This window comes from Eulemur rufifrons, chromosome 3, assembly GCF_041146395.1.
Source record: "Eulemur rufifrons isolate Redbay chromosome 3, OSU_ERuf_1, whole genome shotgun sequence".
Taxonomy (NCBI): domain Eukaryota; kingdom Metazoa; phylum Chordata; class Mammalia; order Primates; family Lemuridae; genus Eulemur; species Eulemur rufifrons.
The window spans coordinates 20,637,364-20,664,746 of record NC_090985.1 but is presented as its reverse complement, the minus strand read 5'-3'; the positions used below and the strand labels follow the sequence as shown (position 1 = coordinate 20,664,746).

Genomic DNA, 27,383 nt, shown 5'->3' with positions numbered 1-27,383 from the left:
CACCACATTCGGTCCAGACACACGGTTTCCCAATCAGCTCCAAAGCACAAACCTCATGCAACGTTCTTCTTTCATCCGAGCGCCTTACCACCTTTCAGCCCATCCCGGCCACGGCATCACGGCAAACTGCCCAACAGAGCAGAGACGCTCCGCGCCCCACGCTCCACGACCAATTACCCATATAAACACCCCTGACCACCAGGAGACATCACGGTATCCCAAGTCAGGAGTTGGCCCTCACAGCGTGTCTCGGAGGTCACAGTCCGTGTGCTTCGGGGGGCCCATCACAGCCCATGAAGACCCCAAAGAGACACTGAAGCCCACAGGGGCTGCCAGGGCCAGCGATGTGCAAGTTCCCTTCCCATCACACCAAACACGCAAGCTTCCTGGCACAAGGGCGGCCAAGCTACCAAAAGAATGTTACCTCAGACAAGCTGAGACAAGGAAGGGCCCCATCAATGGGGGAGCCAACGAAACTATTCAGGAGTTCTCCACACTAGGGTGGGGCTCGGCACTTGCCAGCCAACACCCTATGTGACGCAGGGACCCCCTGGGGTGTGGTGTGGAAAGGGAAGCATTCACTGGGACCCTCCCCTCGGGCCCTCCTTTGCAATGCCTATGCCTGCCCAGAAATAGGCACGCAAGAGCCATCACCTCGCCATTAAAACACAGCACGCTACGTGACATGGACATTCTCGGGAGCACACCGCACCACTTTGTCTTGGGGTCGCCCCCAGCCAAGGTCGCCAGACCCTTGCACACAGGGATTCCACCCAGGGGACAGGAGGAAGGAGATGGGGAGACTGCCCAATGCCCAGGAGACCTCCAGCCGGGTGCAGGTCCAAAGTGGGTGCCAACAGGTGCCGCGCCACCCATTTCTATCCTTTCTGCCTCCTCGTCACTGGCAATGCCCTATCCCCACCAAACGGAAAGGCAGCACCAACTTGGGCCTGAAGCCTGGGCCTTGTGCTCTCATCAGGGAATGGAGGACCCCGGCCTAAACTTGCGCACGCAGGCCGCGGGGGACCAGGTCCGTGTGACTGCAATCACGACACACATGCTGGCCCTCAGCTCGCCAGGCCTAGCCCACCTGCACCACCACCAATACTCAGGCCTGCTGCGCTGGCCGCCACGCCACCTCTTCAGTGCCCACCGCACGGACCGCTCTCCTTCCCGTGTACAGCACCTATCGGGGGTGTTTCTAATGCCCGTGACACGGAGGACCTTCAAGTGTGGATGCCTTGGGTGGATGGGGAAATGTGTACCAGTGGCATTCCTCCCTCACTCTCCTAAAGGCTCTGGCTCAGGCAACGTGCTGGACCTCAGATCCGATGAGAGAGACGGTAGTGGGTTTCACTCATTTTGTTCAGATTTTCCAAGGAATGTGTTTTGGGGGACTCATCATCGATCCAAGCCACGTTCCCAGACGCTGGAAGTATCATCCCCAGGGCCCGGCGGTGGGCCAGCCGGGGACCTCCATGGCCTTGAGCGCCCTGGAGGACCCAGGGCCACGCCACGGAGCCGGAGGAACACACCGTTCCCTCTGGGGGTGGAACTCGGCAAGCCATCACTGGCCTGCTGAGAGACAGCTCCTGGGAGGAGCTGCAAGGGCCCGCAGACAGCATCAGCACGCGGGGCAAGGGAGTGCTTACCCTCCTCCTGAGCGATCCACCAGCACGGCGCACGAGCTAGGCCATTCCCAATTCCACCATGCCGTAGCACATCCGGGCCTCAGAAGAAACGAACGTCTTCCTTCCAAGCAGACAGCATGCCTCTCAAGGCAACTCCCCCTGAGAAGTGTACACAAAGCATATGCACCGTTGAGAGGGGGACCCAGGGACACGGGCCGCCACTTCCATGCCATTCCTTCCAGCGGGGTGACCTTCCTGCCCTTCACTGAACTGCTGCGGGGGGTTTTCTACCCAGACCCGCCCCATAAACACGTGTTTCCAAGATCTCTTTGGTGGCCACCGCTAGGACCTGACTTGTGTCCTAGTCGGAGCCCCGATTTCAAGCAGACGCTGTTTCTGGGAACGGCTGGTGCGGTCCTCGGAACGTGTGCCTAGGTCAGACTCACACGCTAGGCTGCGCTTGTGTTCCTCATTTCCTGAGAGGCCAGTCACCCTCGACCACTTCCAGGCTTGACCCCGTGAAAACCCTACTGCTCTAGACCAAGGCCTTGCATCGAGGGCATGAGAACCATGGCCTCTGCGGGATGCTGACAGGGGCCAGGGGTGGTTGCCTAACAGCCGCTACTTCTCCTGATGGCACGCTGTGCTCACACTCACAGGGGATCTGACGCCAATGGGGCCACACTCCCAGGTGAACCGCACCTGGCACAAAAGCAACCGACACCGCCACTGGACACCGCCACCCTCACGCCGGGGAGATCACCCAGAGACACTGCCTCAAGAGCAGAGGCAGACCAACCTAGGTGGCCAGACGCGCTGCATGGCCAGCAGCGCATCCTCCCTTCGGGGAGTCAACCTGTCCTCACGGGCCCACCGGCACAACTGAAGACCACTCATGGCTTTAAAGCCGGACAGACTCACCTAACCCTGGCCCACAAGGCCACAACACTGACATCCACCGGCCTTCCTTGTGTCAACCGCCCACCCGGGGCTCCAGTGCAGTGAGCTCTCGGCAGCTGTCCAGCAGGCCACAGCCTTACAACCTTCGCCACACCACCGCCCTCAGGCCTGCAACTCTGGACCCCGACGGAGGCACCACATTCGGTCCAGACACACGGTTTCCCAATCAGCTCCAAAGCACAAACCTCATGCAACGTTCTTCTTTCATCCGAGCGCCTTACCACCTTTCAGCCCATCCCGGCCACGGCATCACGGCAAACTGCCCAACAGAGCAGAGACGCTCCGCGCCCCACGCTCCACGACCAATTACCCATATAAACACCCCTGACCACCAGGAGACATCACGGTATCCCAAGTCAGGAGTTGGCCCTCACAGCGTGTCTCGGAGGTCACAGTCCGTGTGCTTCGGGGGGCCCATCACAGCCCATGAAGACCCCAAAGAGACACTGAAGCCCACAGGGGCTGCCAGGGCCAGCGATGTGCAAGTTCCCTTCCCATCACACCAAACACGCAAGCTTCCTGGCACAAGGGCGGCCAAGCTACCAAAAGAATGTTACCTCAGACAAGCTGAGACAAGGAAGGGCCCCATCAATGGGGGAGCCAACGAAACTATTCAGGAGTTCTCCACACTAGGGTGGGGCTCGGCACTTGCCAGCCAACACCCTATGTGACGCAGGGACCCCCTGGGGTGTGGGGTGGCAAGGGAAGCATTCACTGGGACCCTCCCCTCGGGCCCTCCTTTGCAATGCCTATGCCTGCCCAGAAATAGGCACGCAAGAGCCATCACCTCGCCATTAAAACACAGCACGCTACGTGACATGGACATTCTCGGGAGCACACCGCACCACTTTGTCTTGGGGTCGCCCCCAGCCAAGGTCGCCAGACCCTTGCACACAGGGATTCCACCCAGGGGACAGGAGGAAGGAGATGGGGAGACTGCCCAACGCCCAGGAGACCTCCAGCCGGGTGCAGGTCCAAAGTGGGTGCCAACAGGTGCCGCGCCACCCATTTCTATCCTTTCTGCCTCCTCGTCACTGGCAATGCCCTATCCCCACCAAACGGAAAGGCAGCACCAACTTGGGCCTGAAGCCTGGGCCTTGTGCTCTCATCAGGGAATGGAGGACCCCGGCCTAAACTTGCGCACGCAGGCCGCGGGGGACCAGGTCCGTGTGACTGCAATCACGACACACATGCTGGCCCTCAGCTCGCCAGGCCTAGCCCACCTGCACCACCACCAATACTCAGGCCTGCTGCGCTGGCCGCCACGCCACCTCTTCAGTGCCCACCGCACGGACCGCTCTCCTTCCCGTGTACAGCACCTATCGGGGGTGTTTCTAATGCCCGTGACACGGAGGACCTTCAAGTGTGGATGCCTTGGGTGGATGGGGAAATGTGTACCAGTGGCATTCCTCCCTCACTCTCCTAAAGGCTCTGGCTCAGGCAACGTGCTGGACCTCAGATCCGATGAGAGAGACGGTAGTGGGTTTCACTCATTTTGTTCAGATTTTCCAAGGAATGTTTTTTGGGGGACTCATCATCGATCCAAGCCACGTTCCCAGACGCTGGAAGTATCATCCCCAGGGCCCGGCGGTGGGCCAGCCGGGGACCTCCATGGCCTTGAGCGCCCTGGAGGACCCAGGGCCACGCCACGGAGCCGGAGGAACACACCGTTCCCTCTGGGGGTGGAACTCGGCAAGCCATCACTGGCCTGCTGAGAGACAGCTCCTGGGAGGAGCTGCAAGGGCCCGCAGACAGCATCAGCACGCGGGGCAAGGGAGTGCTTACCCTCCTCCTGAGCGATCCACCAGCACGGCGCACGAGCTAGGCCATTCCCAATTCCACCATGCCGTAGCACCTCCGGGCCTCAGAAGAAACGAACGTCTTCCTTCCAAGCAGACAGCATGCCTCTCAAGGCAACTCCCCCTGAGAAGTGTACACAAAGCATATGCACCGTTGAGAGGGGGACCCAGGGACACGGGCCGCCACTTCCATGCCATTCCTTCCAGCGGGGTGACCTTCCTGCCCTTCACTGAACTGCTGCGGGGGGTTTTCTACCCAGACCCGCCCCATAAACACGTGTTTCCAAGATCTCTTTGGTGGCCACCGCTAGGACCTGACTTGTGTCCTAGTCGGAGCCCCGATTTCAAGCAGACGCTGTTTCTGGGAACGGCTGGTGCGGTCCTCGGAACGTGTGCCTAGGTCAGACTCACACGCTAGGCTGCGCTTGTGTTCCTCATTTCCTGAGAGGCCAGTCACCCTCGACCCCTTCCAGGCTTGACCCCGTGAAAACCCTACTGCTCTAGACCAAGGCCTTGCATCGAGGGCATGAGAACCATGGCCTCTGCGGGATGCTGACAGGGGCCAGGGGTGGTTGCCTAACAGCCGCTACTTCTCCTGATGGCACGCTGTGCTCACACTCACAGGGGATCTGACGCCAATGGGGCCACACTCCCAGGTGAACCGCACCTGGCACAAAAGCAACCGACACCGCCACTGGACACCGCCACCCTCACGCCGGGGAGATCACCCAGAGACACTGCCTCAAGAGCAGAGGCAGACCAACCTAGGTGGCCAGACGCGCTGCATGGCCAGCAGCGCATCCTCCCTTCGGGGAGTCAACCTGTCCTCACGGGCCCACCGGCACAACTGAAGACCACTCATGGCTTTAAAGCCGGACAGACTCACCTAACCCTGGCCCACAAGGCCACAACACTGACATCCACCGGCCTTCCTTGTGTCAACCGCCCACCCGGGGCTCCAGTGCAGTGAGCTCTCGGCAGCTGTCCAGCAGGCCACAGCCTTACAACCTTCGCCACACCACCGCCCTCAGGCCTGCAACTCTGGACCCCGACGGAGGCACCACATTCGGTCCAGACACACGGTTTCCCAATCAGCTCCAAAGCACAAACCTCATGCAACGTTCTTCTTTCATCCGAGCGCCTTACCAACTTTCAGCCCATCCCGGCCACGGCATCACGGCAAACTGCCCAACAGAGCAGAGACGCTCCGCGCCCCACGCTCCACGACCAATTACCCATATAAACACCCCTGACCACCAGGAGACATCACGGTATCCCAAGTCAGGAGTTGGCCCTCACAGCGTGTCTCGGAGGTCACAGTCCGTGTGCTTCGGGGGGCCCATCACAGCCCATGAAGACCCCAAAGAGACACTGAAGCCCACAGGGGCTGCCAGGGCCAGCGATGTGCAAGTTCCCTTCCCATCACACCAAACACGCAAGCTTCCTGGCACAAGGGCGGCCAAGCTACCAAAAGAATGTTACCTCAGACAAGCTGAGACAAGGAAGGGCCCCATCAATGGGGGAGCCAACGAAACTATTCAGGAGTTCTCCACACTAGGGTGGGGCTCGGCACTTGCCAGCCAACACCCTATGTGACGCAGGGACCCCCTGGGGTGTGGGGTGGCAAGGGAAGCATTCACTGGGACCCTCCCCTCGGGCCCTCCTTTGCAATGCCTATGCCTGCCCAGAAATAGGCACGCAAGAGCCATCACCTCGCCATTAAAACACAGCACGCTACGTGACATGGACATTCTCGGGAGCACACCGCACCACTTTGTCTTGGGGTCGCCCCCAGCCAAGGTCGCCAGACCCTTGCACACAGGGATTCCACCCAGGGGACAGGAGGAAGGAGATGGGGAGACTGCCCAACGCCCAGGAGACCTCCAGCCGGGTGCAGGTCCAAAGTGGGTGCCAACAGGTGCCGCGCCACCCATTTCTATCCTTTCTGCCTCCTCGTCACTGGCAATGCCCTATCCCCACCAAACGGAAAGGCAGCACCAACTTGGGCCTGAAGCCTGGGCCTTGTGCTCTCATCAGGGAATGGAGGACCCCGGCCTAAACTTGCGCACGCAGGCCGCGGGGGACCAGGTCCGTGTGACTGCAATCACGACACACATGCTGGCCCTCAGCTCGCCAGGCCTAGCCCACCTGCACCACCACCAATACTCAGGCCTGCTGCGCTGGCCGCCACGCCACCTCTTCAGTGCCCACCGCACGGACCGCTCTCCTTCCCGTGTACAGCACCTATCGGGGGTGTTTCTAATGCCCGTGACACGGAGGACCTTCAAGTGTGGATGCCTTGGGTGGATGGGGAAATGTGTACCAGTGGCATTCCTCCCTCACTCTCCTAAAGGCTCTGGCTCAGGCAACGTGCTGGACCTCAGATCCGATGAGAGAGACGGTAGTGGGTTTCACTCATTTTGTTCAGATTTTCCAAGGAATGTGTTTTGGGGGACTCATCATCGATCCAAGCCACGTTCCCAGACGCTGGAAGTATCATCCCCAGGGCCCGGCGGTGGGCCAGCCGGGGACCTCCATGGCCTTGAGCGCCCTGGAGGACCCAGGGCCACGCCACGGAGCCGGAGGAACACACCGTTCCCTCTGGGGGTGGAACTCGGCAAGCCATCACTGGCCTGCTGAGAGACAGCTCCTGGGAGGAGCTGCAAGGGCCCGCAGACAGCATCAGCACGCGGGGCAAGGGAGTGCTTACCCTCCTCCTGAGCGATCCACCAGCACGGCGCACGAGCTAGGCCATTCCCAATTCCACCATGCCGTAGCACCTCCGGGCCTCAGAAGAAACGAACGTCTTCCTTCCAAGCAGACAGCATGCCTCTCAAGGCAACTCCCCCTGAGAAGTGTACACAAAGCATATGCACCGTTGAGAGGGGGACCCAGGGACACGGGCCGCCACTTCCTTGCCATTCCTTCCAGCGGGGTAACCTTCCTGCCCTTCACTGAACTGCTGCGGGGGGTTTTCTACCCAGACCCGCCCCATAAACACGTGTTTCCAAGATCTCTTTGGTGGCCACCGCTAGGACCTGACTTGTGTCCTAGTCGGAGCCCCGATTTCAAGCAGACGCTGTTTCTGGGAACGGCTGGTGCGGTCCTCGGAACGTGTGCCTAGGTCAGACTCACACGCTAGGCTGCGCTTGTGTTCCTCATTTCCTGAGAGGCCAGTCACCCTCGACCACTTCCAGGCTTGACCCCGTGAAAACCCTACTGCTCTAGACCAAGGCCTTGCATCGAGGGCATGAGAACCATGGCCTCTGCGGGATGCTGACAGGGGCCAGGGGTGGTTGCCTAACAGCCGCTACTTCTCCTGATGGCACGCTGTGCTCACACTCACAGGGGATCTGACGCCAATGGGGCCACACTCCCAGGTGAACCGCACCTGGCACAAAAGCAACCGACACCGCCACTGGACACCGCCACCCTCACGCCGGGGAGATCACCCAGAGACACTGCCTCAAGAGCAGAGGCAGACCAACCTAGGTGGCCAGACGCGCTGCATGGCCAGCAGCGCATCCTCCCTTCGGGGAGTCAACCTGTCCTCACGGGCCCACCGGCACAACTGAAGACCACTCATGGCTTTAAAGCCGGACAGACTCACCTAACCCTGGCCCACAAGGCCACAACACTGACATCCACCGGCCTTCCTTGTGTCAACCGCCCACCCGGGGCTCCAGTGCAGTGAGCTCTCGGCAGCTGTCCAGCAGGCCACAGCCTTACAACCTTCGCCACACCACCGCCCTCAGGCCTGCAACTCTGGACCCCGACGGAGGCACCACATTCGGTCCAGACACACGGTTTCCCAATCAGCTCCAAAGCACAAACCTCATGCAACGTTCTTCTTTCATCCGAGCGCCTTACCAACTTTCAGCCCATCCCGGCCACGGCATCACGGCAAACTGCCCAACAGAGCAGAGACGCTCCGCGCCCCACGCTCCACGACCAATTACCCATATAAACACCCCTGACCACCAGGAGACATCACGGTATCCCAAGTCAGGAGTTGGCCCTCACAGCGTGTCTCGGAGGTCACAGTCCGTGTGCTTCGGGGGGCCCATCACAGCCCATGAAGACCCCAAAGAGACACTGAAGCCCACAGGGGCTGCCAGGGCCAGCGATGTGCAAGTTCCCTTCCCATCACACCAAACACGCAAGCTTCCTGGCACAAGGGCGGCCAAGCTACCAAAAGAATGTTACCTCAGACAAGCTGAGACAAGGAAGGGCCCCATCAATGGGGGAGCCAACGAAACTATTCAGGAGTTCTCCACACTAGGGTGGGGCTCGGCACTTGCCAGCCAACACCCTATGTGACGCAGGGACCCCCTGGGGTGTGGGGTGGCAAGGGAAGCATTCACTGGGACCCTCCCCTCGGGCCCTCCTTTGCAATGCCTATGCCTGCCCAGAAATAGGCACGCAAGAGCCATCACCTCGCCATTAAAACACAGCACGCTACGTGACATGGACATTCTCGGGAGCACACCGCACCACTTTGTCTTGGGGTCGCCCCCAGCCAAGGTCGCCAGACCCTTGCACACAGGGATTCCACCCAGGGGACAGGAGGAAGGAGATGGGGAGACTGCCCAACGCCCAGGAGACCTCCAGCCGGGTGCAGGTCCAAAGTGGGTGCCAACAGGTGCCGCGCCACCCATTTCTATCCTTTCTGCCTCCTCGTCACTGGCAATGCCCTATCCCCACCAAACGGAAAGGCAGCACCAACTTGGGCCTGAAGCCTGGGCCTTGTGCTCTCATCAGGGAATGGAGGACCCCGGCCTAAACTTGCGCACGCAGGCCGCGGGGGACCAGGTCCGTGTGACTGCAATCACGACACACATGCTGGCCCTCAGCTCGCCAGGCCTAGCCCACCTGCACCACCACCAATACTCAGGCCTGCTGCGCTGGCCGCCACGCCACCTCTTCAGTGCCCACCGCACGGACCGCTCTCCTTCCCGTGTACAGCACCTATCGGGGGTGTTTCTAATGCCCGTGACACGGAGGACCTTCAAGTGTGGATGCCTTGGGTGGATGGGGAAATGTGTACCAGTGGCATTCCTCCCTCACTCTCCTAAAGGCTCTGGCTCAGGCAACGTGCTGGACCTCAGATCCGATGAGAGAGACGGTAGTGGGTTTCACTCATTTTGTTCAGATTTTCCAAGGAATGTGTTTTGGGGGACTCATCATCGATCCAAGCCACGTTCCCAGACGCTGGAAGTATCATCCCCAGGGCCCGGCGGTGGGCCAGCCGGGGACCTCCATGGCCTTGAGCGCCCTGGAGGACCCAGGGCCACGCCACGGAGCCGGAGGAACACACCGTTCCCTCTGGGGGTGGAACTCGGCAAGCCATCACTGGCCTGCTGAGAGACAGCTCCTGGGAGGAGCTGCAAGGGCCCGCAGACAGCATCAGCACGCGGGGCAAGGGAGTGCTTACCCTCCTCCTGAGCGATCCACCAGCACGGCGCACGAGCTAGGCCATTCCCAATTCCACCATGCCGTAGCACCTCCGGGCCTCAGAAGAAACGAACGTCTTCCTTCCAAGCAGACAGCATGCCTCTCAAGGCAACTCCCCCTGAGAAGTGTACACAAAGCATATGCACCGTTGAGAGGGGGACCCAGGGACACGGGCCGCCACTTCCATGCCATTCCTTCCAGCGGGGTAACCTTCCTGCCCTTCACTGAACTGCTGCGGGGGGTTTTCTACCCAGACCCGCCCCATAAACACGTGTTTCCAAGATCTCTTTGGTGGCCACCGCTAGGACCTGACTTGTGTCCTAGTCGGAGCCCCGATTTCAAGCAGACGCTGTTTCTGGGAACGGCTGGTGCGGTCCTCGGAACGTGTGCCTAGGTCAGACTCACACGCTAGGCTGCGCTTGTGTTCCTCATTTCCTGAGAGGCCAGTCACCCTCGACCCCTTCCAGGCTTGACCCCGTGAAAACCCTACTGCTCTAGACCAAGGCCTTGCATCGAGGGCATGAGAACCATGGCCTCTGCGGGATGCTGACAGGGGCCAGGGGTGGTTGCCTAACAGCCGCTACTTCTCCTGATGGCACGCTGTGCTCACACTCACAGGGGATCTGACGCCAATGGGGCCACACTCCCAGGTGAACCGCACCTGGCACAAAAGCAACCGACACCGCCACTGGACACCGCCACCCTCACGCCGGGGAGATCACCCAGAGACACTGCCTCAAGAGCAGAGGCAGACCAACCTAGGTGGCCAGACGCGCTGCATGGCCAGCAGCGCATCCTCCCTTCGGGGAGTCAACCTGTCCTCACGGGCCCACCGGCACAACTGAAGACCACTCATGGCTTTAAAGCCGGACAGACTCACCTAACCCTGGCCCACAAGGCCACAACACTGACATCCACCGGCCTTCCTTGTGTCAACCGCCCACCCGGGGCTCCAGTGCAGTGAGCTCTCGGCAGCTGTCCAGCAGGCCACAGCCTTACAACCTTCGCCACACCACCGCCCTCAGGCCTGCAACTCTGGACCCCGACGGAGGCACCACATTCGGTCCAGACACACGGTTTCCCAATCAGCTCCAAAGCACAAACCTCATGCAACGTTCTTCTTTCATCCGAGCGCCTTACCAACTTTCAGCCCATCCCGGCCACGGCATCACGGCAAACTGCCCAACAGAGCAGAGACGCTCCGCGCCCCACGCTCCACGACCAATTACCCATATAAACACCCCTGACCACCAGGAGACATCACGGTATCCCAAGTCAGGAGTTGGCCCTCACAGCGTGTCTCGGAGGTCACAGTCCGTGTGCTTCGGGGGGCCCATCACAGCCCATGAAGACCCCAAAGAGACACTGAAGCCCACAGGGGCTGCCAGGGCCAGCGATGTGCAAGTTCCCTTCCCATCACACCAAACACGCAAGCTTCCTGGCACAAGGGCGGCCAAGCTACCAAAAGAATGTTACCTCAGACAAGCTGAGACAAGGAAGGGCCCCATCAATGGGGGAGCCAACGAAACTATTCAGGAGTTCTCCACACTAGGGTGGGGCTCGGCACTTGCCAGCCAACACCCTATGTGACGCAGGGACCCCCTGGGGTGTGGGGTGGCAAGGGAAGCATTCACTGGGACCCTCCCCTCGGGCCCTCCTTTGCAATGCCTATGCCTGCCCAGAAATAGGCACGCAAGAGCCATCACCTCGCCATTAAAACACAGCACGCTACGTGACATGGACATTCTCGGGAGCACACCGCACCACTTTGTCTTGGGGTCGCCCCCAGCCAAGGTCGCCAGACCCTTGCACACAGGGATTCCACCCAGGGGACAGGAGGAAGGAGATGGGGAGACTGCCCAACGCCCAGGAGACCTCCAGCCGGGTGCAGGTCCAAAGTGGGTGCCAACAGGTGCCGCGCCACCCATTTCTATCCTTTCTGCCTCCTCGTCACTGGCAATGCCCTATCCCCACCAAACGGAAAGGCAGCACCAACTTGGGCCTGAAGCCTGGGCCTTGTGCTCTCATCAGGGAATGGAGGACCCCGGCCTAAACTTGCGCACGCAGGCCGCGGGGGACCAGGTCCGTGTGACTGCAATCACGACACACATGCTGGCCCTCAGCTCGCCAGGCCTAGCCCACCTGCACCACCACCAATACTCAGGCCTGCTGCGCTGGCCGCCACGCCACCTCTTCAGTGCCCACCGCACGGACCGCTCTCCTTCCCGTGTACAGCACCTATCGGGGGTGTTTCTAATGCCCGTGACACGGAGGACCTTCAAGTGTGGATGCCTTGGGTGGATGGGGAAATGTGTACCAGTGGCATTTCTCCCTCACTCTCCTAAAGGCTCTGGCTCAGGCAACGTGCTGGACCTCAGATCCGATGAGAGAGACGGTAGTGGGTTTCACTCATTTTGTTCAGATTTTCCAAGGAATGTGTTTTGGGGGACTCATCATCGATCCAAGCCACGTTCCCAGACGCTGGAAGTATCATCCCCAGGGCCCGGCGGTGGGCCAGCCGGGGACCTCCATGGCCTTGAGCGCCCTGGAGGACCCAGGGCCACGCCACGGAGCCGGAGGAACACACCGTTCCCTCTGGGGGTGGAACTCGGCAAGCCATCACTGGCCTGCTGAGAGACAGCTCCTGGGAGGAGCTGCAAGGGCCCGCAGACAGCATCAGCACGCGGGGCAAGGGAGTGCTTACCCTCCTCCTGAGCGATCCACCAGCACGGCGCACGAGCTAGGCCATTCCCAATTCCACCATGCCGTAGCACCTCCGGGCCTCAGAAGAAACGAGCGTCTTCCTTCCAAGCAGACAGCATGCCTCTCAAGGCAACTCCCCCTGAGAAGTGTACACAAAGCATATGCACCGTTGAGAGGGGGACCCAGGGACACGGGCCGCCACTTCCATGCCATTCCTTCCAGCGGGGTAACCTTCCTGCCCTTCACTGAACTGCTGCGGGGGGTTTTCTACCCAGACCCGCCCCATAAACACGTGTTTCCAAGATCTCTTTGGTGGCCACCGCTAGGACCTGACTTGTGTCCTAGTCGGAGCCCCGATTTCAAGCAGACGCTGTTTCTGGGAACGGCTGGTGCGGTCCTCGGAACGTGTGCCTAGGTCAGACTCACACGCTAGGCTGCGCTTGTGTTCCTCATTTCCTGAGAGGCCAGTCACCCTCGACCCCTTCCAGGCTTGACCCCGTGAAAACCCTACTGCTCTAGACCAAGGCCTTGCATCGAGGGCATGAGAACCATGGCCTCTGCGGGATGCTGACAGGGGCCAGGGGTGGTTGCCTAACAGCCGCTACTTCTCCTGATGGCACGCTGTGCTCACACTCACAGGGGATCTGACGCCAATGGGGCCACACTCCCAGGTGAACCGCACCTGGCACAAAAGCAACCGACACCGCCACTGGACACCGCCACCCTCACGCCGGGGAGATCACCCAGAGACACTGCCTCAAGAGCAGAGGCAGACCAACCTAGGTGGCCAGACGCGCTGCATGGCCAGCAGCGCATCCTCCCTTCGGGGAGTCAACCTGTCCTCACGGGCCCACCGGCACAACTGAAGACCACTCATGGCTTTAAAGCCGGACAGACTCACCTAACCCTGGCCCACAAGGCCACAACACTGACATCCACCGGCCTTCCTTGTGTCAACCGCCCACCCGGGGCTCCAGTGCAGTGAGCTCTCGGCAGCTGTCCAGCAGGCCACAGCCTTACAACCTTCGCCACACCACCGCCCTCAGGCCTGCAACTCTGGACCCCGACGGAGGCACCACATTCGGTCCAGACACACGGTTTCCCAATCAGCTCCAAAGCACAAACCTCATGCAACGTTCTTCTTTCATCCGAGCGCCTTACCAACTTTCAGCCCATCCCGGCCACGGCATCACGGCAAACTGCCCAACAGAGCAGAGACGCTCCGCGCCCCACGCTCCACGACCAATTACCCATATAAACACCCCTGACCACCAGGAGACATCACGGTATCCCAAGTCAGGAGTTGGCCCTCACAGCGTGTCTCGGAGGTCACAGTCCGTGTGCTTCGGGGGGCCCATCACAGCCCATGAAGACCCCAAAGAGACACTGAAGCCCACAGGGGCTGCCAGGGCCAGCGATGTGCAAGTTCCCTTCCCATCACACCAAACACGCAAGCTTCCTGGCACAAGGGCGGCCAAGCTACCAAAAGAATGTTACCTCAGACAAGCTGAGACAAGGAAGGGCCCCATCAATGGGGGAGCCAACGAAACTATTCAGGAGTTCTCCACACTAGGGTGGGGCTCGGCACTTGCCAGCCAACACCCTATGTGACGCAGGGACCCCCTGGGGTGTGGGGTGGCAAGGGAAGCATTCACTGGGACCCTCCCCTCGGGCCCTCCTTTGCAATGCCTATGCCTGCCCAGAAATAGGCACGCAAGAGCCATCACCTCGCCATTAAAACACAGCACGCTACGTGACATGGACATTCTCGGGAGCACACCGCACCACTTTGTCTTGGGGTCGCCCCCAGCCAAGGTCGCCAGACCCTTGCACACAGGGATTCCACCCAGGGGACAGGAGGAAGGAGATGGGGAGACTGCCCAACGCCCAGGAGACCTCCAGCCGGGTGCAGGTCCAAAGTGGGTGCCAACAGGTGCCGCGCCACCCATTTCTATCCTTTCTGCCTCCTCGTCACTGGCAATGCCCTATCCCCACCAAACGGAAAGGCAGCACCAACTTGGGCCTGAAGCCTGGGCCTTGTGCTCTCATCAGGGAATGGAGGACCCCGGCCTAAACTTGCGCACGCAGGCCGCGGGGGACCAGGTCCGTGTGACTGCAATCACGACACACATGCTGGCCCTCAGCTCGCCAGGCCTAGCCCACCTGCACCACCACCAATACTCAGGCCTGCTGCGCTGGCCGCCACGCCACCTCTTCAGTGCCCACCGCACGGACCGCTCTCCTTCCCGTGTACAGCACCTATCGGGGGTGTTTCTAATGCCCGTGACACGGAGGACCTTCAAGTGTGGATGCCTTGGGTGGATGGGGAAATGTGTACCAGTGGCATTCCTCCCTCACTCTCCTAAAGGCTCTGGCTCAGGCAACGTGCTGGACCTCAGATCCGATGAGAGAGACGGTAGTGGGTTTCACTCATTTTGTTCAGATTTTCCAAGGAATGTGTTTTGGGGGACTCATCATCGATCCAAGCCACGTTCCCAGACGCTGGAAGTATCATCCCCAGGGCCCGGCGGTGGGCCAGCCGGGGACCTCCATGGCCTTGAGCGCCCTGGAGGACCCAGGGCCACGCCACGGAGCCGGAGGAACACACCGTTCCCTCTGGGGGTGGAACTCGGCAAGCCATCACTGGCCTGCTGAGAGACAGCTCCTGGGAGGAGCTGCAAGGGCCCGCAGACAGCATCAGCACGCGGGGCAAGGGAGTGCTTACCCTCCTCCTGAGCGATCCACCAGCATGGCGCACGAGCTAGGCCATTCCCAATTCCACCATGCCGTAGCACCTCCGGGCCTCAGAAGAAACGAACGTCTTCCTTCCAAGCAGACAGCATGCCTCTCAAGGCAACTCCCCCTGAGAAGTGTACACAAAGCATATGCACCGTTGAGAGGGGGACCCAGGGACACGGGGCGCCACTTCCTTGCCATTCCTTCCAGCGGGGTAACCTTCCTGCCCTTCACTGAACTGCTGCGGGGGGTTTTCTACCCAGACCCGCCCCATAAACACGTGTTTCCAAGATCTCTTTGGTGGCCACCGCTAGGACCTGACTTGTGTCCTAGTCGGAGCCCCGATTTCAAGCAGACGCTGTTTCTGGGAACGGCTGGTGCGGTCCTCGGAACGTGTGCCTAGGTCAGACTCACACGCTAGGCTGCGCTTGTGTTCCTCATTTCCTGAGAGGCCAGTCACCCTCGACCACTTCCAGGCTTGACCCCGTGAAAACCCTACTGCTCTAGACCAAGGCCTTGCATCGAGGGCATGAGAACCATGGCCTCTGTGGGATGCTGACAGGGGCCAGGGGTGGTTGCCTAACAGCCGCTACTTCTCCTGATGGCACGCTGTGCTCACACTCACAGGGGATCTGACGCCAATGGGGCCACACTCCCAGGTGAACCGCACCTGGCACAAAAGCAACCGACACCGCCACTGGACACCGCCACCCTCACGCCGGGGAGATCACCCAGAGACACTGCCTCAAGAGCAGAGGCAGACCAACCTAGGTGGCCAGACGCGCTGCATGGCCAGCAGCGCATCCTCCCTTCGGGGAGTCAACCTGTCCTCACGGGCCCACCGGCACAACTGAAGACCACTCATGGCTTTAAAGCCGGACAGACTCACCTAACCCTGGCCCACAAGGCCACAACACTGACATCCACCGGCCTTCCTTGTGTCAACCGCCCACCCGGGGCTCCAGTGCAGTGAGCTCTCGGCAGCTGTCCAGCAGGCCACAGCCTTACAACCTTCGCCACACCACCGCCCTCAGGCCTGCAACTCTGGACCCCGACGGAGGCACCACATTCGGTCCAGACACACGGTTTCCCAATCAGCTCCAAAGCACAAACCTCATGCAACGTTCTTCTTTCATCCGAGCGCCTTACCAACTTTCAGCCCATCCCGGCCACGGCATCACGGCAAACTGCCCAACAGAGCAGAGACGCTCCGCGCCCCACGCTCCACGACCAATTACCCATATAAACACCCCTGACCACCAGGAGACATCACGGTATCCCAAGTCAGGAGTTGGCCCTCACAGCGTGTCTCGGAGGTCACAGTCCGTGTGCTTCGGGGGGCCCATCACAGCCCATGAAGACCCCAAAGAGACACTGAAGCCCACAGGGGCTGCCAGGGCCAGCGATGTGCAAGTTCCCTTCCCATCACACCAAACACGCAAGCTTCCTGGCACAAGGGCGGCCAAGCTACCAAAAGAATGTTACCTCAGACAAGCTGAGACAAGGAAGGGCCCCATCAATGGGGGAGCCAACGAAACTATTCAGGAGTTCTCCACACTAGGGTGGGGCTCGGCACTTGCCAGCCAACACCCTATGTGACGCAGGGACCCCCTGGGGTGTGGGGTGGCAAGGGAAGCATTCACTGGGACCCTCCCCTCGGGCCCTCCTTTGCAATGCCTATGCCTGCCCAGAAATAGGCACGCAAGAGCCATCACCTCGCCATTAAAACACAGCACGCTACGTGACATGGACATTCTCGGGAGCACACCGCACCACTTTGTCTTGGGGTCGCCCCCAGCCAAGGTCGCCAGACCCTTGCACACAGGGATTCCACCCAGGGGACAGGAGGAAGGAGATGGGGAGACTGCCCAACGCCCAGGAGACCTCCAGCCGGGTGCAGGTCCAAAGTGGGTGCCAACAGGTGCCGCGCCACCCATTTCTATCCTTTCTGCCTCCTCGTCACTGGCAATGCCCTATCCCCACCAAACGGAAAGGCAGCACCAACTTGGGCCTGAAGCCTGGGCCTTGTGCTCTCATCAGGGAATGGAGGACCCCGGCCTAAACTTGCGCACGCAGGCCGCGGGGGACCAGGTCCGTGTGACTGCAATCACGACACACATGCTGGCCCTCAGCTCGCCAGGCCTAGCCCACCTGCACCACCACCAATACTCAGGCCTGCTGCGCTGGCCGCCACGCCACCTCTTCAGTGCCCACCGCACGGACCGCTCTCCTTCCCGTGTACAGCACCTATCGGGGGTGTTTCTAATGCCCGTGACACGGAGGACCTTCAAGTGTGGATGCCCTGGGTGGATGGGGAAATGTGTACCAGTGGCATTCCTCCCTCACTCTCCTAAAGGCTCTGGCTCAGGCAACGTGCTGGACCTCAGATCCGATGAGAGAGACGGTAGTGGGTTTCACTCATTTTGTTCAGATTTTCCAAGGAATGTGTTTTGGGGGACTCATCATCGATCCAAGCCACGTTCCCAGACGCTGGAAGTATCATCCCCAGGGCCCGGCGGTGGGCCAGCCGGGGACCTCCATGGCCTTGAGCGCCCTGGAGGACCCAGGGCCACGCCACGGAGCCGGAGGAACACACCGTTCCCTCTGGGGGTGGAACTCGGCAAGCCATCACTGGCCTGCTGAGAGACAGCTCCTGAGAGGAGCTGCAAGGGGCCGCAGACAGCATCAGCACGCGGGGCAAGGGAGTGCTTACCCTCCTCCTGAGCGATCCACCAGCACGGCGCACGAGCTAGGCCATTCCCAATTCCACCATGCCGTAGCACCTCCGGGCCTCAGAAGAAACGAACGTCTTCCTTCCAAGCAGACAGCATGCCTCTCAAGGCAACTCCCCCTGAGAAGTGTACACAAAGCATATGCACCGTTGAGAGGGGGACCCAGGGACACGGGCCGCCACTTCCATGCCATTCCTTCCAGCGGGGTGACCTTCCTGCCCTTCACTGAACTGCTGCGGGGGGTTTTCTACCCAGACCCGCCCCATAAACACGTGTTTCCAAGATCTCTTTGGTGGCCACCGCTAGGACCTGACTTGTGTCCTAGTCGGAGCCCCGATTTCAAGCAGACGCTGTTTCTGGGAACGGCTGGTGCGGTCCTCGGAACGTGTGCCTAGGTCAGACTCACACGCTAGGCTGCGCTTGTGTTCCTCATTTCCTGAGAGGCCAGTCACCCTCGACCCCTTCCAGGCTTGACCCCGTGAAAACCCTACTGCTCTAGACCAAGGCCTTGCATCGAGGGCATGAGAACCATGGCCTCTGCGGGATGCTGACAGGGGCCAGGGGTGGTTGCCTAACAGCCGCTACTTCTCCTGATGGCACGCTGTGCTCACACTCACAGGGGATCTGACGCCAATGGGGCCACACTCCCAGGTGAACCGCACCTGGCACAAAAGCAACCGACACCGCCACTGGACACCGCCACCCTCACGCCGGGGAGATCACCCAGAGACACTGCCTCAAGAGCAGAGGCAGGCCGGGCGCGGTGGCTCACGCCTGTAATCCTAGCACTCTGGGAGGCCGAGGTGGGCGGATCGTTTGAGCTCAGGAGTTCGAGACTAGCCTGAGCAAGAGCGAGACCCCATCTCTATTAAAAATAGAAAGAAATTATATGGACAGCTAAAAATATATATAGAAAAAAGAAAATTAGCCGGGCATGGTGGCACATGCCTGTAGTCCCAGCTACTCGGGAGGCTGAGGCAGTAGGATCGCTTAAGCCCAGGAGTTTGAGGTTGCTGTGAGCTAGGCTGACGCCACGGCACTCACTCTAGCCCGGGCAACAAAGCAAGACTCTGTCTCAAAAAAAAAAAATAAAATAAAATAAAATAAAATAAATAAAAATAAAGAATAATCCTATCTACTGTGCAAATTTGTTCTACACCATTTTTTTCTTTCAATCAGAGATTGTAAGGTAGATTCCAACAAAATAAAATATTTTATGAAAATACCCTGTGATGGGTAAAATGAAAGGCACATGATAGGGGAATTGCAAGACCAATATTATGGAAATAAGAAAGAAGAACTTTAGAAATCTATTTTAACAGTACATAAACTTTCAAATCTATTTCAAAACATATAGAAAATAATAGAACAATAGCAAGAACAGAAAAAATAAATGGGAAATTTCATAAGATAAATAAAAATTATGAAAACACAATAAAATGAAATACGAAATTACAGGAACAAAACATAAGAGGAGAAAGAGGGAGTGAGGATGGTCCATCTTTATGCCACCAGGGAATTCAATTAAGAATCCCAGGAGGAATGACATGTTAGCAGAGGACTCTGAAAGATAAGTGTTTGAAGGTGAAATGGGAAAGTAAAAGTATCCGGAAACAAGAGTAAGTTTCATGGTTTTCCTTTTCTCTGATAACCCAGCGTGGATGAGTGTAAGGACCTGACAAACAAAAACTGCTTGATGAGTACAAAAAATAAGACCTAACTATATGCTGTTTACACTAAAACCACTTTAAATATAATGCTGGAGGTAGGTTAAAATTAACAGGATGTAGTAGAAAAGCAAAATCAGAAGGAATCTGAAGTGACAATATTAATATCAGAAAAAGTAAGGAAAGCTTACAAGGATAACAAGGGACATTGAATGAGTCAATTCAGCAAGAAGATTAACAGTCCTGAATGTGTACACAACTATAATAAGAACAGAGCTTCAACATTAAAGAAGCAAAAACATAAAGAAGTGAAAACCCCCAATTATAGATGGAGACTCTAACACTCCTCTCTTAGTAATCAGTAGAATGAGTAAACAGAAAATACACAAATATATGTATATATATATATATACACATATATAAAACTGAACACCACCACAAAATATGAGATCTGACATTCATAGAACATTTGATGCAACAATAAATAAATATTTTTAAATGAACAAGGATCATTTACCAAGACAGACATTATCCTAGGCCATAAAAAAAATCTTAACAAATTTAAAATAATTTAAGGCATGTAAAGTCTATTTTCTGACAAAAATTAAAATAGATATGAAAACCAAATATAAATGAAAATCATGCAAATACTGGAAGTTAAACAACACACTTCCAAACAAACTATGTGATTAAAAAAAAAGTCTAAAAGGAAATTAAAAAGTATTTTGTAGCCTGAGACTTTGCTGTATTCGTTAATCAATTCCAGGAGTCTCATGGTTGAATCCTGGGGGTTTTCCAGATATAACATCATATCATCAGCAAAAAGTGAGAGTTTGATCTCTTCCTTCCCTATTTGGACTCCCTTGATTTTGCTCTCTTGCCTGATAGCTCTCGCAAGGACTTCCAATACTATGTTGAAAAGTAATGGAGACAATGGGCAGCCCTGTCTGGTTCCAGTTCTAAGTGGGAGTGCTTTCAGTTTTTCCCCATTCAGTATGATGTTGGCTGTGGGTTTGTCATATATGGCTTGTATCATTTTTAGGTAGGTTCCATCAATGCCTATTTTGTTAAGCGTTTTTATCATAAAAGGGTGTTGAATCTTGTCAAATGCTTTTTCTGCATCTAATGAGAGTATCATATGGTTTTTGTTTTTGCTTCTATTTATGTGGTGAATTACATTTATAGATTTACGTATGTTGAACCACCCCTGCATCTCGGGGATGAAGCCCACTTGGTATACACAAATCAGAGGCATTTATATATGCCAATAACAGTCAATCGGAAAACCAAATTAAAGACTCAATACCCTTCAAAATAGCAACAAAGAAAATAAAATATCTAGGTATATATCTAACTAAAGAGGTAAAGGACCTCTATAAGGAAAACTATGAAACACTGAGAAAAGAAATAGCAGAACTTGCAAATAGATGGAAAAATATACCATGCTCGTGGATTGGAAGAATCAACATTGTTAAAATGTCTATACTACCCAAAGTGATCTACAGATTCAATGCAATCCCTATTAAATTACCAACATCATTCTTTACAGACATAGAGAAAGTAATTATACACTTTGTATGGAATCAAAGAAGACCCCGTATAGCAAAAGCAATTTTAAGCAACAAAAACAAAATGGGAGGTATTAATTTGCCAGACCTCAAACAATACTACAAGGCCGTGGTTCTTAAAACAGCCTGGTATTGGCACAAGTGCAGGGACACAGACCAGTGGAACACAACAGAAAATCCAAATATAGAACCATCCTCATATAGTCACCTAATTTTTGACAAAGCGGGAAAGAATATACTCTGGGGACAAGAATCCCTATTCAATAAATGGTGCTGGGAGAATTGGTTAGCCACTTGTAGAAGACTGAAACAGGACCCACAGCTTTCACCTCTCACAAAAATCAAATCACGGTGGATAACAGACTTAAACCTTAGGCGTGATACAATCAGAATTCTAGAAGAAAATGTAGGAAAGACTCTTACAGACATTGGCCTAGGCAAAGAATTTATGAAGAAGACCCCCAAGGCAATCACAGCAGCAACAAAAATAAATGAATGGGACATGATTAAATTAAAAAGCTTCTGCACAGCCAAAGAAACAGTCCAGAGAATAAACAGACCACCTACAGAATGGGACAAAATTTTTGCATAGTACACATCAGATAAAGGACTGATAACAAGAATCTATTTAGAACTCAGGAAAATCAGCAAGAAAAAATCAAGCAACCCTATCAAAAAGTGGGCAAAGGACATGAATAGAAATTTTTCAAAAGAAGATATAAAAATGGCTAACAAACATATGAAAAAGTGTTCAACATCTCTAATCATCAGGGAAATGCAAATCAAAACCACAATGAGATATCACTTAACCCCAGTGAGAATGGCCTTTATCAAAAAAACCCACAACAACATATGTTGGCGTGGCTGTGGAGAGACAGGAACACTAATACACTGCTGGTGGGACTGCAAACTAGTGCAACCCCTGTGGAAAGCATTATGGAGGTATCTTAAACAGATTCAAGTAGACCTGCCATTTGATCCAGCAATCCCATTACTGGGCATATACCCAAAGGAAAAAAGGTCATTCTGTAACAAAGACACATGTACCCGAATGTTTATAGCAGCACAATTCACAATAGCAAAGATGTGGAAACAACCCAAATGCCCATCAATACATGATTGGATTAGTAAACTGTGGTATATGTATACCATGGAATATTACTCAGCTATAAGGAATGATGAAGATACGACATCTCTATGGTTCTCCTGGAGAGAGTTGGAACCCATTATATTAAGTGAAGTATCCCAAGAATGGAAAAACAAGCATCACATGTACTCACCAGAAAATTGGTTTCCCTGATCACCACCTAAATACAAATCTGGGAACGACACCAATTGGACATCAGACTGAGGTGGGGGGTGGGGGAGGGGATGGGGGTATGCCTACACAATGAGTGCATTGCGCACCGTTTGGGGAGTGGTAACACTTGAAGGTGCTGACTTGGAAAAGGGGGGGTGGGGAAAAAAAAATATGAAACTGTTGTTTTTAACTTGCACTGTTCACTTAATAATTTATCATGAATATTTCCCATATTAAAAAAAAAAACTTTTAAAATAAAACACTGAAAAATGATTAAAAAAAAAGTATTTTGAACTATATAAAATGAAAATAAAATGTATCAAAACCCATGGGATGTATTTAAAGTAATACTTAAAGGGATATTTATAAAATTAAAATCCTTACATTAGAAAAGAAAGGGCTCATATCATCAACCTACTCTTCCAAAATAAGACACAATAACAAAAGCCAAGGACACACAAAACAACAGATAGTAGGAAATAATAAATATTACAGCCAAATTCAATGAAACTGAAAACAGAAAAACAACAGAAAAAATAAATGAAAGCAAAACTTGGATCTCCAAAAAGGCTAATAAAACTTTAAACTTGTAGCCCAACGCTGAATCTCTAAAAAGATTAATAAAACTATAAACCTGTAGCCAGCATGACCAAAAATAATTAAAAAAGTAAAAAAGGAGAGAAGATATAGATTACAAATATCAGGAATTGAAAAAGGGATACATCCCTAACAGACATCATCCTACAGACATCAAATGAAAATAATAGGGCTAGACTACAAACAGCCCTACAAATATTCACTTAACAACATCATCACCAAAAGCAATATCCATAAAAGAAAAAAAAAAGATAAATTAGATGCCATCAAACTTAAAAACATTTACTTTGTGAGAAACCCTAATGAGATTATGAAAAGACAGGCTAAAAATGAGGATAAAATATTTGAAAATCACATCCTTGAAAAATGTTTCACCCTGAATATTAAAAGAAGTTTCTAAACTCAACAGCTAGGAAAAAAAAATCCCATGAGAAAATGGATCTAAGACTTGAACAGACATTTCACCCAAGAGGATATGTGAAAGGCAATTAAACACACAAGAAGTTCAAAATTCTTAGTTATTAGTGAAATGCAAATAAAAATTGCAATGAGATATCCCCAATATCCTTATTATAATAAAATTGCTGAAACAAAAAAAAATTACATTACCAACTGCTAGCAAGAATGCAAAATAACTGGGTTCCTCAAACATTTTTGTGAAATAATACAGCTACTCCAAAAACTTTGGCAGGTTCTTATAAGATTAAACATACACTTACTGTATAAAATCAGCAATCACATCCCTGGGCATTTATCCTGGAGAAATAAAAACTTATGTTCACATAAGAACCTTACACTAATATTCATAGCAGCTCTATTTGCAATTGCCAGAAACTTGAAACAACCCAAGTACCCTTAAGCAAGGGTAAAGATTGGATAAACAAACTTTTGCACAAGCATATGATGGAATACTTTTCAGCTATAAAAAGGAAAAAATTACTGATATAGACAAAAACACGGGTGGTGATCTAAGATGACTTTTGCTAGGTGAAAGGAGCCAAACCTCAGAAATTATGAATTACTTACTTAAAATAGAAACACTATACTGTTCACCTCTCATTTTCTTCAGATTTTCCACAATATGTGAATCCAGGTACATTCACTGAAAGGACACCTTATACCTCTGCCTGTGAGAAAAGGACCATTCCTTAAGAAACACAGACATTAATAACTCTACAGCAAACTGAGTCACTTGATGTCCACATGGAAAATGAAGATCACAATGAACGAGGGAGGCTACACCAGCTACTAGGCCCAAGACAGAAAGTTTTTCATTGAAGCTCTACATAAACATTATGAGGAAAATCAGCATACTCATGTGGAAAATTCCACCAACCTGAACTATCCTATTATTCTTGAGTACTATATAATGCACTTATTCTAGATACAACTTCCAGCTTCTAAAGTAATGTTGTAGGGCAAGTACACATTTTATTTTCAAACTAACATAGATTCCATTCCATTTCAAACTGAAAGACAAAAGCAAAAATGTGTAATGATGAAACATATCCAGGTCCATTTGATCAACCAGGTGTGAGGCAACAGACTGTACATAACTTGCTATTTCAATTTAGTTATTTCTACAATAAGAAATGTTTACACCAATATTCAATGGAATGTTCATTTTGCATAGACTACTGACTGCCTTCAAATGCAACAAAAATAATCTTAAAAATCCCTGACAGGTTCTCAAAATGTTAAACATAGTTGCCATATTTTCACCTATAAGAGAATTGAAAACATACCCACACAAACACAAGTCTCCATGAAAATATTCTCAGCAGGATTATTTATAACAGTCAAAAAGTATAAACAACCCAAAATGTCCATTAGCTAATGAATAAATAAACAATGTTGTCTATGGTCTATCTAAACAATAGAATATTACTCCTCCATCAAAAGGAATGGAGTTCTGATACATGCTACCACATGGCTGAACCTTGAAAACATGCTAAGTGAAAAAATTCAAGATAAAAAGGCTTCCTCTTAACATAAATCCTTCAAATGCAGGTAACCACAAGTCTCACTATTATCACAGTATTCATCCATTTATTTTATATTTTCACATTGCCTGAGCATATATGTATGCTTGAAGCCATATATTCAAACAATTCCTCTGTCTACATATTTTTCTATATTATTTTGACCTAATTTCAGACTTACTGAGCAGATATAAGAGTATTCATAATTTCTGGATAATTTCCACCTGGATTCCTAATTTGCTATCATTTTTGCTACATGTGTTTCATTGGTTTCTTCTCTTTTTCTACTTTTTGAAACATGTATATGCACATTATTATATCCGAACAAGAAGTGAACTGCAGCTATGATGTGGTTATCCCTTAAAGATTTTTATTTTTATTTTTTTAAAACAAGATTTTTCTGTTACATAACCTCAGAATCAATATCAAAGTTAGGCAATTAATGCTTACACATTATAAACTACTTGACAGACTTTCTTCAAAATTTGCCTACTTTCCTTTAATGTACTTTATAGAAATCCTGAGTCAATGCTATATACAGTTCTCATGTCTATTTAGTTTGAGACAATCTGGAACATTTCCTCAGTGAAATTAGTATGTTTGAAGACTAAAAGTAAAATGTCACTCAATTTGAGTCTGATATTTCTTCACAGGGAAATTCACGTTTATGTACTCTTCCAGGAATACTACAGAAACGAGGCTGTGTTGTTCTCAATGTAGCCTATCAGTGCAGCCAGAGGTTTCCATTACTGGTGGTATTAACTTTCATTGCCTTACTTCATAGGGTGTCTACCAGGTTCTCCACCAAAAATTTACTATATTCGTATGTAAAAGATAAGTATCACATCAGGCAGATAATTGCAAACTACTTATATATACTGTTTCTTTTCAAATTTCCTCCACGTTTTAGTATCCTTTGATGGTTCCCACCTAAAATAATTGACTGCCAAATATTGATATATCATATCCTGTCATTACTTTTATGTTGATTAAGCCTTTATATTGTAAAGAAGAGCTTTACATTCTACCCTACTTACCCATTCATTCATTCATCTATTAGTTTAACATTATAAAATCTTACCCTCATTAATCAGTTTTCTCATCCTTCAAGAGATTCACTGTGTCCAAATATCCCTCAATGGTGTCAGAGAAAACCAGAGGTTGTTCACTGCTTGGTATCCAGTGGTCCCTCTTTGAGAGATGTAGCTTCACATATCTTTAAGTGCTTTTTCCTTCTATATTCATTTTCCTCTTTCAGTATTCTCAACATTCCAGAGCTTTAACTGCAAGAACCTCATACATTCAATTTCCCAATCAAAATACCAGAAAATAAAAAAGCAAAGTTAGAACGGGATAGTGCATTACTTACATTACAAACTAGTCAAAGTTCTAAACGTAGTTCACAACCACTGATGAAGCACAGTAAGGCAAAATTTGTCACAATCCTCCATGCTTATCATTTTGACCAATATCTCATTTACTAGCTGAGAACCACTAAATAATTGCACATGCAAGACACAAGTGTGGTCTTTAGGAAAGGATTATAATGAAGATAACTAAGGAAAAAAGTGAACTGATCATGGAACACACATTTAAATGGGAGACATTCTTTAGAACACAGACCATATGGTCATAAATTACAATTGGAAAAAAAATATTCCAACAGGAGGTTATGACATTTAAATCAACGTTAGTTGGGAATTGTTTCTTCACTGAGATATTGGCGTTGGTCTTTTCCCTGCTATTGGCAGTGTTTATGTACTGATATTGTCTGTGATCAGCTCTAAAGTCAGTTTTTTTTTTTCTCTTTTTCCATTTAGTGACTCTCTTTTTATGGGCCATTTCTCTTAGGACTTTGATCTGTGCCTCCATGAAATTTCAGTACTTTGTCTATAACATGGTTTCTGCTCAAGAAACACAGTGCTCCATCCCCTAAGCAATGATACCAAATATTTCTAGAGGTAACTCCTTGAAGGTTTATATCATAATATTTCCCATAAATCAGTGTGTTATTTATCCTTTTCTCCTGTTTTTGCAATATCCCAACACTTACACTTTCCATCTTGAGAAATTACACTGAATAGTTTCATTCTCTGACTTTAAAGACACAGGGAGAATGAATATAACCTCTGAAATTTGCATTTTTCCCAACAAATGGTTTGGCTCAATGGATTAAGCAAGTTATAAGTATTTTTAATTATATATCAAGGGTTGTAACACCATAGTGTAGTTTTATTTTTCTTATGTTGTGAAT

At 52.2% G+C, this 27,383-nt stretch overlaps 7 non-coding genes across 7 annotated transcripts; all 7 read right to left on the bottom strand.

Moving 5' to 3' along the window:
* Positions 1–1,317: 1,317 nt before the first annotated feature.
* LOC138382194 (small nucleolar RNA SNORD116) lies at positions 1,318–1,411 on the bottom strand. The gene has a single exon (XR_011233348.1). It is a non-coding gene; the product is annotated as a small nucleolar RNA SNORD116 (small nucleolar RNA).
* A 2,630-nt stretch (positions 1,412–4,041) lies between these two features.
* Positions 4,042–4,135, bottom strand: LOC138382176 (small nucleolar RNA SNORD116). Its single transcript, XR_011233331.1, has one exon. It is a non-coding gene; the product is annotated as a small nucleolar RNA SNORD116 (small nucleolar RNA).
* Positions 4,136–6,765: 2,630 nt separating this feature from the next.
* LOC138382193 (small nucleolar RNA SNORD116) lies at positions 6,766–6,859 on the bottom strand. The gene has a single exon (XR_011233347.1). It is a non-coding gene; the product is annotated as a small nucleolar RNA SNORD116 (small nucleolar RNA).
* A 2,630-nt stretch (positions 6,860–9,489) lies between these two features.
* Positions 9,490–9,583, bottom strand: LOC138382192 (small nucleolar RNA SNORD116). The gene has a single exon (XR_011233346.1). It is a non-coding gene; the product is annotated as a small nucleolar RNA SNORD116 (small nucleolar RNA).
* Positions 9,584–12,213: 2,630 nt separating this feature from the next.
* Positions 12,214–12,307, bottom strand: LOC138382191 (small nucleolar RNA SNORD116). Its single transcript, XR_011233345.1, has one exon. It is a non-coding gene; the product is annotated as a small nucleolar RNA SNORD116 (small nucleolar RNA).
* A 2,630-nt stretch (positions 12,308–14,937) lies between these two features.
* Positions 14,938–15,031, bottom strand: LOC138382190 (small nucleolar RNA SNORD116). Its single transcript, XR_011233344.1, has one exon. It is a non-coding gene; the product is annotated as a small nucleolar RNA SNORD116 (small nucleolar RNA).
* Positions 15,032–17,661: 2,630 nt separating this feature from the next.
* LOC138382189 (small nucleolar RNA SNORD116) lies at positions 17,662–17,755 on the bottom strand. Its single transcript, XR_011233343.1, has one exon. It is a non-coding gene; the product is annotated as a small nucleolar RNA SNORD116 (small nucleolar RNA).
* Between the last annotated feature and the right edge of the window lie 9,628 nt (positions 17,756–27,383).